This window comes from Lates calcarifer, unplaced genomic scaffold, assembly GCF_001640805.2.
Source record: "Lates calcarifer isolate ASB-BC8 unplaced genomic scaffold, TLL_Latcal_v3 _unitig_1555_quiver_2047, whole genome shotgun sequence".
Taxonomy (NCBI): domain Eukaryota; kingdom Metazoa; phylum Chordata; class Actinopteri; family Centropomidae; genus Lates; species Lates calcarifer.
The window spans coordinates 1-12,179 of NW_026115607.1; the positions used below are offsets into that span (position 1 = coordinate 1).

Consider the following 12,179-nt stretch of genomic DNA (forward strand, 5'->3'; position numbering starts at 1 on the left):
TGCTGCAGTGTATTGAAGGGAGAACACGTGGAGGGACCTGATGAAAACCGCTCTGGAGAACCTGATTGTAGTTTTGAAGGATGAAAACACCATCTCTCCGTATGAGATGTGCAGCAGTGGCCTGGTCCAGGCTCTGTTCACGGTCCTCAACAATGTGAGTTAAACCACGTTAGAACCAGGTTATCACGTCTTCACCTGGAAAAACAAGTCGGCTTGTTTTCAACCTGCTCAGAGTGTCTGTGCTGTGTCTGTGTGCAGAGCGTGGAACTGGACCTGAAACATGATTGTAAGCCTTTAATGGAGAGGATCAATGTCTTTAAGGCGGCTTTCAGCGAGAATGAAGACGATGAAAGGTAACGATGGTTTTAATGAGTCACCACATCCTCCTTCAGTTAATGAACTGATTCATCTGTTAGAATCAGACACACACTGACTCAGACTGAGGGTTTGACCTGTGTGTGTTTGTGTGTTTGCAGCCGACCAGCTGTTGCCTTAATCCGTAAACTGATAGCTGTCCTGGAGTCAATTGAACGTCTACCTCTGCACCTGTATGACACTCCAGGATCCTCCTACAACCTGCAGGTGAGTGAGTCTCAGTCTGTTTTCAGGTTTACTCAGACGGACAAACTGTTAAACTGTGTTTAACTGTGTTAATTAATTAATTGTGTGTTGATCAGATCTTGACGAGGAGGTTGCGTTTCCGTCTCGAGCGAGCGCCGGGTGAGACGGCTCTGATCGACCGGACGGGGCGTATGTTGAAGATGGAGCCGCTCGCTACTGTGGAGTCTCTGGAGCAGTACCTGCTGAAGATGGTGAGGACACGACATTACACACACACACACACACACACACACATGTACAAGAAGATCCAATCTGACACAGTCTTTTCTAGACGTTCATGTCAGATTAGCTGCAGCTGTACCTCGTTTCACTGGGAATAAATATTTCACTTTGATGTAGAATCAGCTCCTCGTTAACCTCCTCCTCCTCCTCCTCCTCTTCGTCCTCCAGGTGGCGAAGCAGTGGTATGACTTTGAGCGCTCGTCCTTCGTCTTTGTGAGGAAGCTGAGGGAAGGACAGACCTTCACCTTCAGACACCAGCACGACTTTGACGAGAACGGCATCATCTACTGGGTCGGAACCAACGCCAAGTAAGAACCTGAACCCTGCAGAGTTTAATCTGACGTTATTCTCTCTGTGACAGACGTCTCAGTCTCTCAGCTGGAGTTTCAGTTACATTCCAGCGTTGTTAAACCTCTTTTCTGTTGTGCTCAGGACGGCGTACGAGTGGGTAAACCCTGCTGCCTACGGCCTGGTGGTGGTGACATCATCAGAGGGGCGTAACCTCCCCTACGGGCGCTTGGAGGACATCCTGAGTCGGGATAGCTCCGCCCTGAACTGCCACACTAACGACGACAAGAACGCCTGGTTCGCCGTCGACCGGCCTCGGGTCATTCCCTCAGCGTACACCCTGAGACACGCCAGGTAACGAAACCAAACACACCCTGAGACACGCCAGGTAACGAAACAAACACACACCCTGAGACACGCCAGGTAACGAAACAAACACACACCCTGAGACACGCCAGGTAACGAGAACTAACGTAGAACGTTTCAGTGCAGAGCTTCATCCTTTTCTCTCTCCTCCTCCTCCTCCTCCTCCTCCTCCTCCTCCTCTCTCAGGGGTTACGGCCGCTCTGCGTTGAGGAACTGGGTGTTTCAGGTGTCGAAGGACGGTCAGAACTGGACGACTCTTTACACTCATGTAGACGACTGCAGCCTCAACGAACCAGGGTACGACACTCATGTTTCAGTCCCCTGAACTCCTCACTAATCCTACACACCTGGAGCTCATATTTACAGATGATAAGCTATGACCTGAAGGCAGCACGCAGCCAGAGCCTGATTTGTTGTGTGGGTGTTTGTACAGGTCGACGGCCACGTGGCCTCTGGACCCGTCCAAAGAGGAGAAGCAGGGCTGGAGACACATCAGGATCAAACAGATGGGGAAGAACGCCAGCGGTCAGACTCACTACCTGTCCCTGTCTGGACTGGAGCTGTACGGCACCGTCACCGCCGTCTGCGAGGACCAGCTCGGTGAGGACACGTCAACGTCCTCGCTTTGTTTTTCTTTTCCTCTTTCTTTTCATTAACCCGTCTCTCTCTGTCGTCCTCCTCAGGTAAAGCTGTGAAGGAGGCGGAGGCGAACCTCCGCCGCCAGCGGCGCCTGTTTCGCTCCCAGGTGATGAAGTACATCGTTCCTGGGGCACGGGTCGTCCGCGGCATCGACTGGAAGTGGCGAGACCAGGACGGAAACCCGGCGGGAGAGGGCACGGTCACCGGAGAGGCTCACAACGGTAAGACACGTCCTAACTGAGAAATCTAAACCTGTTGTTGGTGTTTCAGCCTCAGAGGAGCGAGGACTCTCACAGCAGACACCTGAACTCCTCTGGTCTCAGGGTCTGTTCAGAGGCTCAGCTGTGGCAGACGTTCCCTCCAGCATCTGAATTGTTAAAACTGTGTTTGTATTTTCCAGAATTTGAAATTCAGGAGCTCAGATTGTAGATGAGTCTGTCTGAAACATCCAGAGACTGAGGTGAAGAATCACAGGCTCCAGTTCAGAAAACTAAACTAACTTCAATATCTGCTGGTTTCTAATGTCTGCCCACAGTTTCTATTCATTAATCCTCTCTAATGTAAGGGGTACTTCACATCAGTCTGATGATTGTCCTCTGTAGCAGCAGTAGTTCTGTAAACAGAGTGAAACCTGCACCTGGAAGGATTTTTACAGCCAGCTTTGGTTGGTTAGAATCCGTCGGACACGTCTGGTCTGTAACTGTTGTTTCTCTCCGTCCTGACAGCCTGTGATCCACATCTTTGTTCCTACACACAGCTTCATTCTCCACTCATCTTTTTCTGCTCACTTTAATTTGCAGCTGGAAGTTAGAAACTAGAATCACCTCCTCCACCACCGTTCATCCCCAGTTCATCAGCGTAAACACCAGACTCTAATCAGTTCATCCTCGAGTCCAAGTGAGAGGTTCCAGCAGAGTCGACCTCAGAGCTGTCTGTTTCAGCAGGTTCAGATACACTGATTGGATCATAGCTGTTCTCAAGAGAGACGTCTGTATTAGCTGTTATTATTTCACACATGCACTGCAGCCCTGGACTTATCCAGACTAACCTGAGCTGTATGTGAGGTCTGTTTTACTCTGCAGCTGCAGGGTTCTGTTAGTGAACAGGTGAGGAGCTCAGGTGTTACTGTTAGAACAGCAGCAGCAGGTCACCTGGCCGTCAGCGTTAGAGGTCAGATCTGAGAGGAAGTGATAATCGACAAACGCCCTCCTCCTCCTTCTTCCTCCTCTCTTCTCCTCTTCCTCTCCTCCCTCCTCCTTTCTCCTCCTCCTCCTCCCCCCCCTCCCTCTCTCCTCCCTCCTCCTGTCCTCCTCCCTCTTCCTCCTCCTTTCTCCTCCTCCTCCCTCCTCCTCCTCCCTTCTTCCTCCTTTCTTCTCCTCCCCTCTCTCCTCTCTCCTCCCCCCCTCCTCTCTCCTCCCTCCTCCCTCCTCCTGTCCTCCTCCTCTCCTCCCTCCTCCCCCCCCCCTCCTCTCCTCCTCTCCTCCTCCCTCCTCCTCTCTCCTCTCTCCTCCTCTCCCCCCTCCTCCCTCCTCCTCTCTCCTTTCTCCTCCTCCTCTCTTCTCCCCCCTCCTCCCCCCTCCTCCTCCTCCTCCTCCTCCTCCTCCTCTCTCCTCCTCTCCTCCTCTCCTCCTCCCCTCCCTCTCTCCTCCCCCTCCTCCTCCTCCTCTCCTCCTCTCTCCTCCTCTCCTCCTCCCCCCTCCTCCCCCCCCCTCCTCTCTCCCTCCTCCCCCTCCTCCTCTCTCCTCTCTTCTCCTCCTCCCCCCTCCTCTCCTCCTCTCCTCCTCTCTTCTCCTCCCCCCCCTCCTCTCCTCCCTCCTCCTCTCCTCCTCTCCTCCCCCCCCCCCGTGTTCTGGGTTCAGACCTGGTCCTGTCAGAGACTCTGTTGATTGTCATGTTTTACTGAATCATGATCCAGGATGACGTTATTGTTTGATCTCCTTCTCTGTGGCTTTGACGCTTTTGCATTTGCCAGGAATATTTTCTACTTTTGCTTTGATTGTCATTTTCTGTGACTGTGTTCATATTTTTCTCTCTCGTCGCTCCACCTGGACCAAAACCTCCACGAGTAGAGTCCAGAACCTCATGGTCTTTAAAGTCACAGTGAAACAGTGTTGTTATGGTTATTACTTCATTTATTGAATATTTAATGATGCACAGAACGTGTTCCTTGTCGCAGTGGGACTGGATGGATTAAAGGAAGAAGAACGTTTTGAATTTGGCTCATTTTAACAAAGTGAGCAGGTTGTTAAGAGGATTCCTCTTCTCTTTGTTTGGCTTTCATATTTTTAGTTTTTGTGTTGATATTAAAACCTGAAACTACAAATATCACTAAGTTACATCAGTTTTTCATACATGATGTTCAAAAATCTGAAGGTTGGTACTAAAGATGTACTTCGACAAGATCTTGAAAGTTGCACGACATCTCAAAGTTTGTTGACATCTCGTTCTTTTCCCCCGACTCTCGGCCAAGCTCAAAATAAATTTCTGTGGACTCTCCCACAGGTTTGTGCACAAAAGTTTCTCAAGACCTCGAGAAACTTTGACTTTTCATTGTGACTTTAAATGAAAATCTGCTGTTGTGGTCCAGTGTGGAGCTGCTCTGACTGTAAGCTGCTTCTCTGCTGTCTGTCTACCTCCCTCTACCACTCTCTCTCTCTCTCTCTCTCTACCACTCTGTCCCCCTCTCTCTCTCTGTCTGTCTCTGTCTCTCTCTGCCGGGTCTCTGACATCCATCCGTCCGTCTCCCTCCTATCTCTCTGTCCATCCAGGCTGGATTGATGTAACCTGGGATGCTGGCGGCTCTAACTCTTACCGTATGGGCGCTGAAGGGAAGTTTGACCTCAAGCTTGCTCCAGGGTACGACCCTGAGTCGGCTGCCACAGCGCCGTCACCCCAAACCTGTCTCATCCACTGTTTCAGGCCCCGCCTCCTCCACGGTGGGACCGTCCGTGACGCCGGCGGCCAGCGGCGGCGCCACCACCACCACCTCCTCGTCGTCCTCGCAGCAGCAGTCGTGGAGCAGCCTGGTGAAAAATAACTGTCCCGACAAGGGCGGGGCCGCGTCGCTCGGCGGGGCCAGCTCCTCCAGCAGGAAGGGCAGCAGCAGCTCCGTCTGCAGCGTCGCCTCCTCCTCCGACATCAGCCTGAGCTCCTCCGCCGGGCTGCCGGGCGCGGGGGGTCTGCGGCTGGAGAGGAGGGCCGAGGGGCTGCTGCTCGACCAGGGCTCCGCGGCGGGGGGAGTGACGGGAGGCGGGGTCGGCTCTGACGGACAGCAGCAGGAGCCGATCGTCGTGCTGTCGGCCGCGGCGGAGGGCGGGTCCGGCTCTGCGTCCAGCTCCGGCACGCTCACCGCCGACACGCCCGCCCCCGGAGACGAAGCCAGAAATAAGGACTCATCCACGGCGACCACTGACCCGGCGACCGCCATCTCCATGGGGCTGGTGAGCGTCAGCTCCCCCGACGTCAGCTCGGTGTCGGAGTCGTCCAGCAAGGACACGCCCTCTCAGAGACCTCTGTGCTCGGCCACTAACGCCCGGCTGTCGGTCAGCTCGCTGCTGGCCGCTGGCGCTCCCATGAGCTCCAGCGCCAGCGTTCCCAACCTGTCGTCCCGCGAGGCCAGCCTCATGGAGTCCTTCGTCCGCCGTGCGCCCAACATGTCGCGCACCAACGCCACCAACAACATGAACCTGAGCCGCAGCAGCAGCGACAACAACACCAACACGCTGGGCAGGAACGTCATGAGTACTGCCAGTGAGTACTCCAGTACTACTACACTAATACTGCACTGTACCTAACAAGGACCAGTATTACTATACGGTTGGTTAATGTAGTGTGGACTAACTCATCAGCACGCACTAACCCGAGCAGTTTACAGGTGTACAGGTCGTCACAGGTGCAAACACCTGATGGACCTGTTCATTTTAAAAGAATCTCAGTCAAAGTCACTTCACCTGCGTCTAAACCAGCTTCACCTGAAAACCAGTCGTGTGGATTCGACTCCTCTACAGATACGACTCAGAGTTCTTATTCCTTCTCAAATCTCCATAAAACCCAGCTCCTTGTAACTTAGTTAAAAAGTCAAATTAAAATCTTTCTCTTTAAATTGAGCGAGTTCTAGTGAAACGACGGTATTTTAGAGTGTTGCATTGTGGGTTGTTTGTAGCTTTATTGTCTGTTTACAGTGAGTTAAATAAACGCAGCACTCACTTCATCAGTCACAGTGTGAATCAGCCGGGACCAGTAACGTGGTCTGAGACGGCTTCATGGTCCTTTCTGTTGCCCTGATGTTAGCTCAGTATTGTGATACGGTGATGAAGGAGCAGAATAAGGTCGAGTCTCCGCTGAGTGAAACCTGCCCGGTGAAACAGGTGTAACGTGATGCTCAGGTGAGTGGAGTTTGCTGTGTGGTGGCTACAGATGCTGACGTCCTCTCAGACTGACACCTGAGGTGGACTAGAGACCAGGTTCAGGGTGGGTGTCCTGGTCCTCATCCTGCAGCCAATCAGCAGCCGCCTCCGGTCAGCTGACCGGAGCTTAACGAGCTTCAGCTGCTGCTTCGTCTCTCTGGTTTCTGACCGACTAACCGCCCTTTGTTTGTGTTTGTTTGTTTGTGTTTGTGTTTGTTTGCAGCTTCTCCTCTCATGGGCGCTCAGAGCTTTCCTAACCTCACCACCACTGGCACCACCTCCACCGTTACCATGTCAACCTCCATAGTAACCAGCAGCAATAACGTAGCCACGGCCACCACGGGTCTGTCGGTGGGCCAGTTGCTAAGCAACACCCTGACGACCAGCCTGACGTCCACGTCCAGCGAGAGCGACACAGGCCAGGAGGCTGAGTTCTCTCTCTATGGTTGGTGATCACACACACACACACACACACACACTTCCTGCAGCTGTGAGGACACTCTGACCTGAACCCTCAAACCAGGTCAGAACCAGAATGTCCTCACACACACACACACACACTCTCAGCCTGCTTCAGCTAACCTGCTGCCTAACTTCAGTCTGAATATCGTGATGGTTCTGTCGCACAGAGCTGAGGTTTGACGACAGAGTCAGGTCTGTGTGATACGATGATTCAGGTTATTTACAGCAGCTGCTCTCAGAGCTCAGGTCCACATCAGACCCAGAGGCTCCGAGCTAACCCTCCGTCCTCATCGTCCACTCTTTACACAAATATGTTTCGATCACGTGGAGGATGATGATGTTACGGTCCACCTCATGGCTGGTGAGACAGAACCAGGTCGCTCTGATCAGAAGGACCAGCTGAGACCGATCCAGGAGCTGGTTCCTAAACGCAGGGTTTCACCTCTGCAGCATGAACGACACATATCACACAGCCCTGAGACGAATCAGCAAACACTCTGTCCAGCACGTCTCTGACTCTGAGATATATGATATTTAATATATATTATATAAATCTGCTTTGGAAAAACCAAATAAAAAGAGTGGAGGTTCCAGCGTCGCTGCTGCTGTGTCTGATCTCTGTGGATGTTAGCGTCATGTCTCCTGTTTCCTCTTCCTGCAGACTTCCTGGACAGCTGTCGTGCCAACACGTTATTGGCCGAGCTGGACGACGAGGAGGACCTCCCCGAGCCGGACGACGACGACGACGAGAACGAAGACGACAATCAGGAGGACCAGGAGTACGAGGAGGTCCTGGTACAGAAACTGTCTTCTTGTTTCTATGGGTTGTAGAATAAATGTGACAGGAGGTGAGGATGAGGAGGAATGAGTGTGCGGCTGCTCTCCTGCAGGAGGAGGAGGAGTACGAGACCAAAGGAGGTCGCAGGAGGACGTGGGACGACGACTTCGTCCTCAAGAGACAGTTCTCTGCTCTGGTTCCCGCCTTCGACCCCCGACCAGGAAGAACCAACGTCCAGCAGACCACGGACCTGGAGATCCCCCCGCCAGGTACACACACACACACACACACACACACACTCTCTCAGGTCTGGTTTAAAACATTTATTCAGCAGAAAAGAAACAGGAGTCATGATTTCAAAATGTCCGTACGTGTTGTTTTCTCTCAGGAACTCCTCGTTCGGAGGTTCAGGAGGAGGTGGAGTGTGCTCCCTCTCCTCACCTCGCTCTCACTCTGAAGGTAAGACCGACTGAACTGGGATTGTTAAAGGAGACATTTCTGTGACTGTGGTTTTTATTCTGGGCTTCAGAAACTCCTGGTAAAGGACGGAGAGCTGTGATTGGTTCAGGAACGACGTGCAGCCTGTCTGTAACCCTAACCCGAGTCACCATGACGATGGTGTCAGATACAAATATTACACAGTCTGAACTGGTTTATCTGAAACGTCAAGCTGAGCCTGAATCTGCAGTCGGCTGCAGATGAGGCGTTCAGGGTCTCTGAGTTAAAGCGAGCGCTGTTGTGTTCACTTTAAGTTTGGTGTGATGTGAAGAAGCCTCTTACAGCTGAAAATAGTCACATGGTCTGAAGTCAGTTTGCACTTGAACGTCTCATGAAGCAGCCGTCGACCTGCCTGTGCTGATGATCACCTGTGTGTGTGTCCAGGTGGCGGGGCTGGGTACGACCCGGGAGGTGGAGCTTCCTCTGTCCAACTACAAGTCGACCATCTTCTACTACGTCCAGCGGCTGCTGCAGCTCTCCTGCAACGGAGCCGTGAAGACAGACAAACTGCGACGCATCTGGGAGCCGACGTACACGTAAGAGAGGAGGAGGGAGGAGGAGCAGCAGTCTGAATGTGGACTGTTTCTGATGATGAGTTGTGACTGTGTGTTGTGTCCTGCAGGATCATGTACAGAGAGCTGAAGGACTCTGATAAGGAGAAGGAGAGCGGGAAGATGGTGATTCTCACTCCACCACACAAACACTCGCTGCTTTTCCTTCTTTCAGCCTCTAAACTTCCTCCAATCGTCTGCTCTCCTCCTCCAGGACTTCTGCGAGCACGGTGTCGGTGTCGGGGGTCGCTCCGGTGGCCTGAGTCCTGGTTCGGTTTCGGCCAATCAGAGCAGCGAGATCCTGGGCGGGGCCAGGGAGGCGGCGCAGGCGAAGGCGGGCTGCAGTCAGAACGCCTGCGGGGTGGAGGACGTCCTGCAGCTGCTACGCATCCTCTACATCATCGGAGGAGACGCCGCCTCCAACGCTCGCACACTGCAGGAGGGTACGAACACACACACTGAAACACACTCTGTTACACTGTAAAACCTTCATCGTCTTTCTCTTTTCTTCAGTTTGTCAGATTGAAAGTGTTCAGGCTCGTTCAGACATGAAATAAACCGTTTTCCCGCTCTGTGTTCAGATGTTGACGAGCTGCAGTTCAACGCGTCTCCAGAGGAGTTCACCAGTAAGAAGATCACAACCAAGATCCTGCAGCAGATCGAGGTCAGTCACAGCTCGGTCTGTAGCTCAGCACAATGATAATGATGTGGTCAGAGATGACTGCAGCGTGTTAGCTCAGCTAGCATGAGGCTAGCTGCAGTTCACCTGTGAAGGCAGCAGCTGGTTGAGCTCAGGTCTCTGTTGTTTCCCAGGAGCCTCTGGCTCTGGCCAGCGGAGCTCTGCCTGACTGGTGTGAACAGCTCACCTCCAAGTGTCCTTTCCTCATCCCCTTTGAGACCCGACAGCTCTACTTCACCTGCACCGCCTTCGGAGCCTCCAGGTGAGTCTGAGGGCGGGAACAGACACTGCTACTGTCAGCTGTACAACACACAGACCTGACACTGCCGGCCTGGTTCAAAGCTTCAGTCTGTACAGTCACAACAAAACAGGCAGACATTTTAAACCGAGACAGAGAGAGAGTCTTCTTACGTATTTAAAGAATCAACGTGGTGAAAAAAATCACAATAAAACCAGAACCTCAGGAAACAGGCTCTAACCTCTGACCTCTGACCTCTGACCTCGCTGCGTCTGCAGGGCCATCGTGTGGCTGCAGAACCGGCGGGAGGCGACCATGGAGCGCTCTCGGCCGTCCACCACGGTGCGGCGGGACGACCCCGGAGAGTTCAGGGTCGGTCGCCTCAAACACGAACGAGTCAAAGTCCCGCGAGGAGACGCCATGATGGAGTGGGCCGAGTCCGTCATGCAGATCCACGCCGACAGGAAGTCCGTGCTGGAGGTGAGAGGTGGACACAGGAGGTGATGAGCGGTGAAGTGTGTGTGTGTTGTTGTCTGACGGCGTGTGTTTGTGTCCAGGTGGAGTTTCAGGGCGAGGAGGGAACAGGTCTCGGTCCCACGCTGGAGTTTTACGCTCTGGTGGCTGCAGAGTTCCAGAGGACGTCTCTGGGGATCTGGCTGTGTGACGACGACTTCCCCGACGACGAGTCACGACAGGTCAGACACACACACACACACACACACACACAGCCTCTGAGAAGCTGTTTTTAGTCTTTAAATGTTCTCTGTATTAGTTTCACCTCCACCACAGTGAACTGGTCCTGGTCCTGACCCTGTGTCTCTGTGTCTCAGGTGGACCTGGGCGGCGGTCTGAAGCCTCCTGGTTTCTACGTGCAGCGCTCCTGTGGCCTCTTCCCGGCGCCGTTCCCTCAGGACAGCGAGGAGCTGGAGCGAATCACCAAGCTCTTCCACTTCCTGGGTGTCTTCCTGGCCAAGTGTATCCAGGACAACCGTCTGGTGGACCTGCCTGTGTCCCAGCCTTTCTTCAAGCTGCTCTGCATGGGGGACATCAAGTCCAACATGAGCAAGCTGCTGTACCAGTCCCGCAGCTCGCCGCAGGGTCACGACCCTGAGCGGCCCCACCCGCCCTTCCTGCTGCTGTCCGAGGTGCAGTCGGAGGCGTCCACCGAGGAGAGCCAGGAGACCTACTCTGTGGGCAGCTTCGACGAGGACTCCAAGTCCGAGTTCATCATGGACCCACCCAAACCCAAACCGCCGGCCTGGTACCACGGCATCCTGACCTGGGACGACTTCCAGCTCGTCAACCCGCACAGGTGAGACGCCGCCCACGACAGGTGCATCACCTGAGGGAAGTATAACGATGATAAATCAGGCAGAGAGGACAGGTGTGACAGGTGGACAGGTGGGACAGGTGGGACAGGTGGACAGGTGGGACAGGAGGACAGGTGTGACAGGTGGACAGGGGGACAGGAGGACAGGTGGGACAGGAGGACAGGTGGGACAGGTGGACAGGAGGACAGGTGGGACAGGTGTGACAGGTGGACAGGAGGACAGGTGTGACAGGTGGACAGGTGGGACAGGTGTGACAGGTGGGACAGGAGTGACAGGAGGACAGGTGGGACAGGAGGACAGGTGGGACAGGTGGGACAGGAGGACAGGTGGGACAGGTGTGACAGGTGGACAGGAGGACAGGTGGGACAGGTGGACAGGTGGGACAGGTGTGACAGGTGGGACAGGAGTGACAGGAGGACAGGTGGGACAGGTGGGACAGGAGGACAGGTGGGACAGGTGTGACAGGTGGACAGGAGGACAGGTGGGACAGGTGTAACTGTCTCTGTCTGCAGGGCGAGCTTCCTGAAGGAGGTGAAGGAGCTGGCGGTGAAGAGGAGGCAGATTCTGTCCAGTAAGAGTTTATCTGAGGATGAGAAGAACACCAGGCTGCAGGACCTGATGCTCAGGAACCGCTCGGCTCTGGACCCCCCCTCAGCATCGAGGACCTGGGGTAAAAAAACAAACAAAAACAAACACACCAACATCTGCAGCCACAGACATGAGTGGTGCGTTTAAGGGACCCAGACTAAAGTCTGTACAGAGTGTGGCAGGTTTCACAGTAAAAACACTGTCTCCTCCCTCAGGTTAAACTTCCAGTTCTGTCCGTCCTCTAAGGTTCACGGTTTCTCAGCTGTGGACCTGAAACCAAACGGAGACGATGAGGTAAAAACACACACACACACACACACACACACACAGGTTCATACCCACTGTCAGCTCTGTCCTGAAGGAGAGTGTGTGTGTTGTACAGATGGTGACCATGGGAGAATGCAGAGGAGTACGTGGAGCTGATGTTTGATTTCTGTATGCACACGGGCATCCAGAAACCAGATGGAGGCCTTCAGAGGTACACACACACTCATACACACACACACACACAC

General features: G+C 53.7%; 1 pseudogene; it reads left to right on the plus strand.

Moving 5' to 3' along the window:
• Positions 1-11: 11 nt before the first annotated feature.
• Positions 12-12,145, plus strand: LOC108889439 (E3 ubiquitin-protein ligase HECTD1-like; annotated as a pseudogene).
• The last annotated feature ends 34 nt before the right edge of the window (positions 12,146-12,179 follow it).